Raw genomic sequence first — 6,694 nt, 5'->3', positions numbered from 1 at the left:
AAATCTATGTTGTTGTTTACACTACTTCCCCCAAAGATTGCTATAGGCCTCTCTCAGAAGGAAAACTACAGACAGCTTGACTGGATGGCCATTCTGATATTCCTGTGTTCTGCTGCACCTCGCTAATGAAGGACATGGCACTGTGGTTATGCCCAAAAAGCATTCTGAGAAGCACAGTCACAGCCTTTTTGGTTGTGCCCTGCCATAGAGGAAGGGCTATTAGGCCTTCCTCAGTTCCACCCACCTGTGCCAGACAGAGACATCATAATCTCAGTGCCTGCCTTTCCCTGGTACTGCCATCTGTGCTGTGGGCTGCTGGCACAAGGACCTCTTGTTCTGTTTGCACGATCAGAGAAGCCATGTTTCGAGCTGGCTTACATCAGAAAGATACGATGCTGGCCCTGAACGCTGGGTCTTGGGCCCAGGTTCCCAATGACTACCATGTATTTTCTGTGCAGTTGCTGCACAAAGATATTCTCAGACTAAGGGAAAATCCTTACAGGATGGGAGCTTGAGAACACAACAGAAAGGTGAGGAAAAGGGATACAAGAAGCGCAGTGGATTATGTGGTGATCTGTGCACACTACACACTTCATAAAATTATAAATTCTTAGCGTCCTGGCTAGATAACCAGATCATAGCATCTTTCCTCTATTTCAGTCAAAATCACATGTTGCCTCTACCAAATAAATGTAATCTGACTCAAGAGTAGATTAGATATACAGAAGTGGGGGAAAGAGCTTCTGTGTTTTTGACATCAAAGTACCTACTCTTAGAATGCCATTGCTATTACATCTGCTCAGTGACCACGATGTATTCTCAAAGGCCTCTATCATGTCACAGCCCATATGCAGCACCTTTTCCAACCCTGTTCTCTCCAGTGTCAGGCTGCCTAAAGCAACAGATTGCACCTTATTGGGTCTGAAGACTATTTTCAATAACCAGATGTGTTACGAAGCATCAACAGTGAAAAACTCAAGTTGGTGGCCTTTTTTTTCTATATTCTGCCACCAGTATTAAAGAGATGGAAAAGAGCCAGGTGCAAATTCTGAAGAACTCAGCAGCCCCAGACAGGGTGGTACAAGAACACTTGGTCCTTCCAGGTCCCTACTGGCTCTCACAAACTTGCTCCTGTTGCATTCAGCTACCAAGAAGTTAAAGGCTTCCTTCTGCCTTTGGCAAGCAAGTGCCAGCAGAAGAGATTGTTGTCTGTCCTCAGCACAGCCAAGGGCAAGAAATTAACAAAGACTGGATTAATTCATAGGACAGCAGTAACAAATGTTCCCCATAAACAAGCATAATTAGGTATTTGCTAATTATAGGGTTTCAAAAAAAGAAAGTGCAAAGCCAATGTCCAAAGGTAAAAAAAAAAAAAAAAAAAAGATTTCCGTAACATTCCAGCTGGGCAGCAATGCCACCTACCGGCGGATATCCCACCACCGACTAACCAGGGAATAAGGCAGCAGCTTTCTAACCAGGCCTTCCTGACAAATACAAATTCCTCATTCTGGCACTGCTGTTGTCTCACACCACTGTCACCCAGAGAGCAGCTCACAAACGGAGAGCAAAATGAACACAACTCGTGTTAGCCATGGGTTTTAGTGCCTTACTGGAGACGGCACCAGTGGTCAGCGTGCTGGTATGGGAACAGTTGTCATCTTAAACATTGTGCCTCTCAGGCTGGATATTAATGTTGTGTTCTTTATGCTGGTTGAAAGGGCTCAAAACATGCCCCCTTAGACCCCTCAGTGCCATGTCCTGCTTGTCCCTTAGACAACACTAGAGGTGTCATACTCCTTGGGAATCACAATTTAGGACCAAAATCGAACAGGCAGGAAAATAACCCCTGTTGACAACAGCCAAATACATCATGATCTCTGCTCTGGACAGTAATTTTGATGATTAATTTTGTCCACAGATGGAACTAGGTGGCTGGGTGCTTGCCAATAATTTTAAGAAGCAGCTCCTTAGAAGCTCATCCCCCTATAGCAGTGGTTAAGCCGCGGCACTGTCACTGCAGAGACCCGGGTTCGATTCCCGGTCGGGGCCACTCCCCGGGCAGATGGAGCTCGTTAGCCCTGTAAGGCAATCCATCTACATCCTGAGGACCTCGCTGCCACCATCCAAGCTTGCTTGGCCCCGGCAGATGAACCTTAGGATTAGAGGGTGGGCTCAGTTCCGTGCACACTGTGTCTCACCTAAAAAAATCCAATGCGCAGGCTGGAAGGTGTAAAGACCTTCCCCGGATCTTCTTTCGCGAAGAGACTGGCCATTACAACCAAGTGGAAGACTGGAGGATTCTTAGGTGTGCCCAAGACCTCATTCCTTCAGAACCCAATACCACGTGAAGTTCAGCCATTTCATGGAGTCCCCAAATGACAGTGGAGTTCCCCACTTTTAGAGCTGAACTGGAACTTTGGAGACTAAATATGCACAGCAAAGACCATCCATGAGTTTTACACACCAAAGGACATCAGAGCTCCATCCAGTTGTCAGGGCCCATGCCCACACCAGGGCAGCTTTGGCAGGTAATCCCAGGACAAGTCACTTAGCCTCTCTGACCTCTGCTCTTCCCCTGCGTGTAGAGCTCACTCAGATTTGCTGCATAGGATGACTGGGAAGCTCATACATTCCTGCAGCATGAAACACCCAGGTACATCAAAACAGCACAACTTGCCCAAGTTTAATCATAATAAATACAGAAGAGTTACCACAACTGCAGGCCCTGCTCAGTTCTGCAGGATAATACACCTTAGTTCCATCGAGTCAGGTACTTCCATGACAAGTGGCATTTATATACATCTCCTCAACTTCATCTCTTCTACATTTTTGTGTGGGCAAAAGAGTGAATTTCAAGCAAACCAAAAGAAAATGAGTAACAAAGAATTGGACTGCCCGTGAAAACTGGCTGAATCAATTCATTGCTTGCATTAACCATTCTTTCACGTTTGGGTTTTTGCCTGTTTTCCCTGCATAAGAAAAGAAACGTACGTAACTGTGTTCCATCACCTTCCACTAACTTTGGGACTATGACCACTTGTATCAACTGTGGAATGATCCTTAGAAACACCCAATTCCTTTCTGGTTTCATGACAATTACTCAGTAGACCCAGGAGGTCTGAGTGAGCACCCTCCATCACGGGACTGATGAAAACCACACAGCTATTTTGCACTTGTACCTGCCTAACTACAGCACACAGCTGGGAGGCAGCAGCAGTGGCTAAAAGAGCAACAAGCACAAAACAAAAGGGACCAAGACTAACCAATTCTGCTGCTCGTGGCATAACTTACTGTAAATGGGATAGAACACTTAGAAAGAATGGTGCCAAAGGAAGATGGGCATGGTGGCAGCAGCTCAGCTCCTTCCCCTCCCTCCTGCCACAGTGACTTCTGTTTCTGGGATTTCTGTTATTAGAAAAATTCAGCTGAGTTCTGCATGATTCCCAGAATGGTGCCAGGACACAGAAAGTGAGTGCGATAGGGAAGACTGTCTCACACACACACACACACACAAAGTAGATTTTCATCAACTATTCATCATTTTAGGAAGAATCTCAACTTGCCCAGCAAGGTAAGCTTCTGCAGCCCCTCCTTTATCACCTGACCTCTGCCCCACACCATGATTTCTGACAGCAGCAGTCTCCCTTCATCCCTACCTCATATCTTTTCTATCGCTCTATTGTTCCAGCCTACATCTTCACCCACAGTATGCACCTTTTTGAGACCTGGTAGCAAGTCTCTCTATCAGCCCCTTGCCTATCAGGCTGACTTCACATGCTGCTTCACAGTTCCCTCACGCAAATTCCGCAACCTGATTTTCACCACATTCTTACTGCTGTAACCCTCACGTCTGGTTCAGTCTGCCTGTGGTTCAGCTGCCACAATAGTGATCTGAAGCAGTATTGAGAAGCTACGCTTTAGTGAAAAGGTCAACAAAATGAACTTCTTCCCTGAGGCAGCAAGGCATGGACAATTATTCTAGCTGTAAGGGCCTGTGCTCACTAGGGAGGATGGGAATCTGCTGGCCAGCTCCAGGCAGCAGCCTCAAAGATACTCAGTCCCAAAAAGCACATGATCTCAGTGCTTATGGGGAAAGAGGGAGAAGCAAAGAATGCAACATTACTCAAATCACTTTAGAAACCCGAGAATCTACACGGAGATGGGTAGGAAAGAAAAGGAGGTTTATAAAAGCAGCAACTGCTGGGAAGTTTCAGGCATCACCTGTAACTGCCTGGGTAGGAGAGAATAAAACTGAATCCCTGCCACAGAGCTTAAGCAGCTTGGCTCTCTAAAAGAAATGATCACTTAGAAGTAAATGCTGGCAAAGAAATATTTTAAAGCACCACCAAAGCATATCCAGCATATCAGAACTGAGCAGGAAAAATTCCCATCCTGAAACACACACACACAAAAAAAAAAAAAAAAGAAAAAGAAAAAGGATTTGTTTGTTTTTTAAGAAAAAGTGGTTTGACTTGTTTTTGCATCATTAGAGTTGGCAACTACCAAAACCCTAAAAGAGGAACAGATCACATCATATTTCTAAAGGTTCTTTACCTTTTCCATACTAATGTGGAACAGGGAAGGAGTTTTTACAATCTTGATGAAGGCACTAAAAAGCAAATTATTTCAGTTAAGTCTGAACCTTCCAACCAATGCAGTTCTTTACAACTGTGATCTCTGGGTTTCCCATTCCTATTCACTTTCCATCTTCCAAATTTCTACTCCCTCCCCACCCTGACAAGTTTTCAGAAATTACACTATCTTTACATAAAATAAAACCTAAGGAATTGGAAGGATGTTAGTGTCTTCTAGGAGAGTGTTTGGGATTGACCTTGTTACACAAAGACCAGAGAGAAAAAAGCTGCTTATCTGGGCAAGATCCTTTGACATCACTAGCTAGGAGATACCAAAGTAGCATAAATCAAAGCATAATCCCCACGAAAGAAAGGAAGGGTTTTCCTGTTTGTTTTTCCCCCTGCTGACATTTCAGAACAGTGCTTCCAAAAAAAAAGCTTCCATTGCCAGATTACAAGTCAAGGAAACTCCAGTTCTTACCTATGTTTTTCCAAGTTTTATGTTGATAAGGATGTAAAGACTTGCTTTTCTAGATCAGAGCATTAGTCTCCAAAGAGTTACATCTCTGCAACAACTACAAAATGCTTCACAATAAAAGAAAACTAGCAAAAAGACAGGATTCTAGCATCTTCAGAAGGTTTCACACATCAAAACAGTTATAAAATTATCCCTTGAGCAATGGTCCAGATCTCCAGGTTTACTTCAAAACACCATAGCAGACACAGATGCAAAGAATTTTCCACTTGCTCTTTAATGAACTCCTCACACTCTGACTGCTGTACACCTGACGCTCTTGTCAAAGTCAACTACCCCGATTCTTTTTTTTCAGGCATTCCTAAACTGTAGTTCCTGAGAAGCACTTGCTTCATGAGCAAACAAGTGGGACTCCCACATCAGGGTTATGTACACAGGGGCCTGCCGGGTAATCAAAACTCAAGCTCCGGAAGGAAGGAAGAGCTCCAGCACTGAGCAAACTACCACAGCCAACACAAAACTTATGCTGGGCTCCAGCTGCATATCCATATCTGTCCCATCTTACAGTGGACTGTCAGCATATCCAGAGAGTCACTGTCACTGCCTGCCTCTGCTTTATTCCTACAGCTCCTTCTCCACTGGACTAAGGTATGTGGTGTGTGTCTCGCTGCACTTCAGACAGAGAAAGATTTGATAAACTCACGGGATCAGAAAGGCAGGCCACAACTCCAGTTTTTAGGTCTAGGAACTGCAACTCCAGATGTGGGGGGTAAACTATTTATTGTGAGCTGCCTTTGAACAGCTGATTGAGATAAACAAACAAAATCAGAGACCTTTTCTGTTTCTGTTTTAGGATACAAATCATTTGCTACCATTATTGCTCTAGAATATTTTAAATTTTCTACCGAGAGAGAGCAATAAACTGTCCAGAGAAAGATCATATCTCAAACTCTCAAAGAAAATAATATATTAGTGAATGAACTTTCAAAAAAATCATTTATGTAAAAGCATGTTCTATTTACAGAGATCAAACTGCTCTTCAGGACAAGTATAACCACTACCAGAAAAAAAAATATACATATAAGAAACACCTCATCTTTTAAAACAGACATTTACAAATACTCTGCTTAAACTACTAGAAAAATTAAGACATTTGAAATTAAGAGTGCATTCTGCATGCAGTTAGGATAGAAATTATATCATTTGATTTCAGTGTGTCATATCTTATATGTTGTCAGTGACACATTCCTGGGCTTTTCTAAAACACCACAGCCTGGCTATTACCTTAGGATCTCAAAAGGAGGACATGGATCTTCATTAGCAAGTTATTAGCTGCTCTTCATTTTGCCATTAAAAAAGGACATCCCGATTGTCTTCTCAGCAGGAGGGTCTGGTCTCGTGGAACCTGGCATCCTTTTCCCTGAGTTTCCCTTTAGTGTTTTGCTAGGCATGATGACATTGACTTGGTATATCTACAAGTCCTTGGCCAGCACTCTTCCCATTACAAGGCAGAGTTCAGAAATTCCAGGAGCTGTGCACGGTTCCGGTCTCTCTGTAGAGCAGAGAAGCAGAGGCAGCAGTTGAACAGCTGAACAGACTCAGGGGAGCAAGGCTGCAGATCCCTGCTTTCTGTAGGGCTTTCACA

Source organism: Empidonax traillii, unplaced genomic scaffold (genome assembly GCF_003031625.1).
Source record: "Empidonax traillii isolate 1590-97213 ecotype Southwest subspecies unplaced genomic scaffold, ASM303162v1 scaffold2070:size42326, whole genome shotgun sequence".
Lineage (NCBI taxonomy): Eukaryota > Metazoa > Chordata > Aves > Passeriformes > Tyrannidae > Empidonax > Empidonax traillii.
This window is presented reverse-complemented; position numbering follows the sequence as displayed.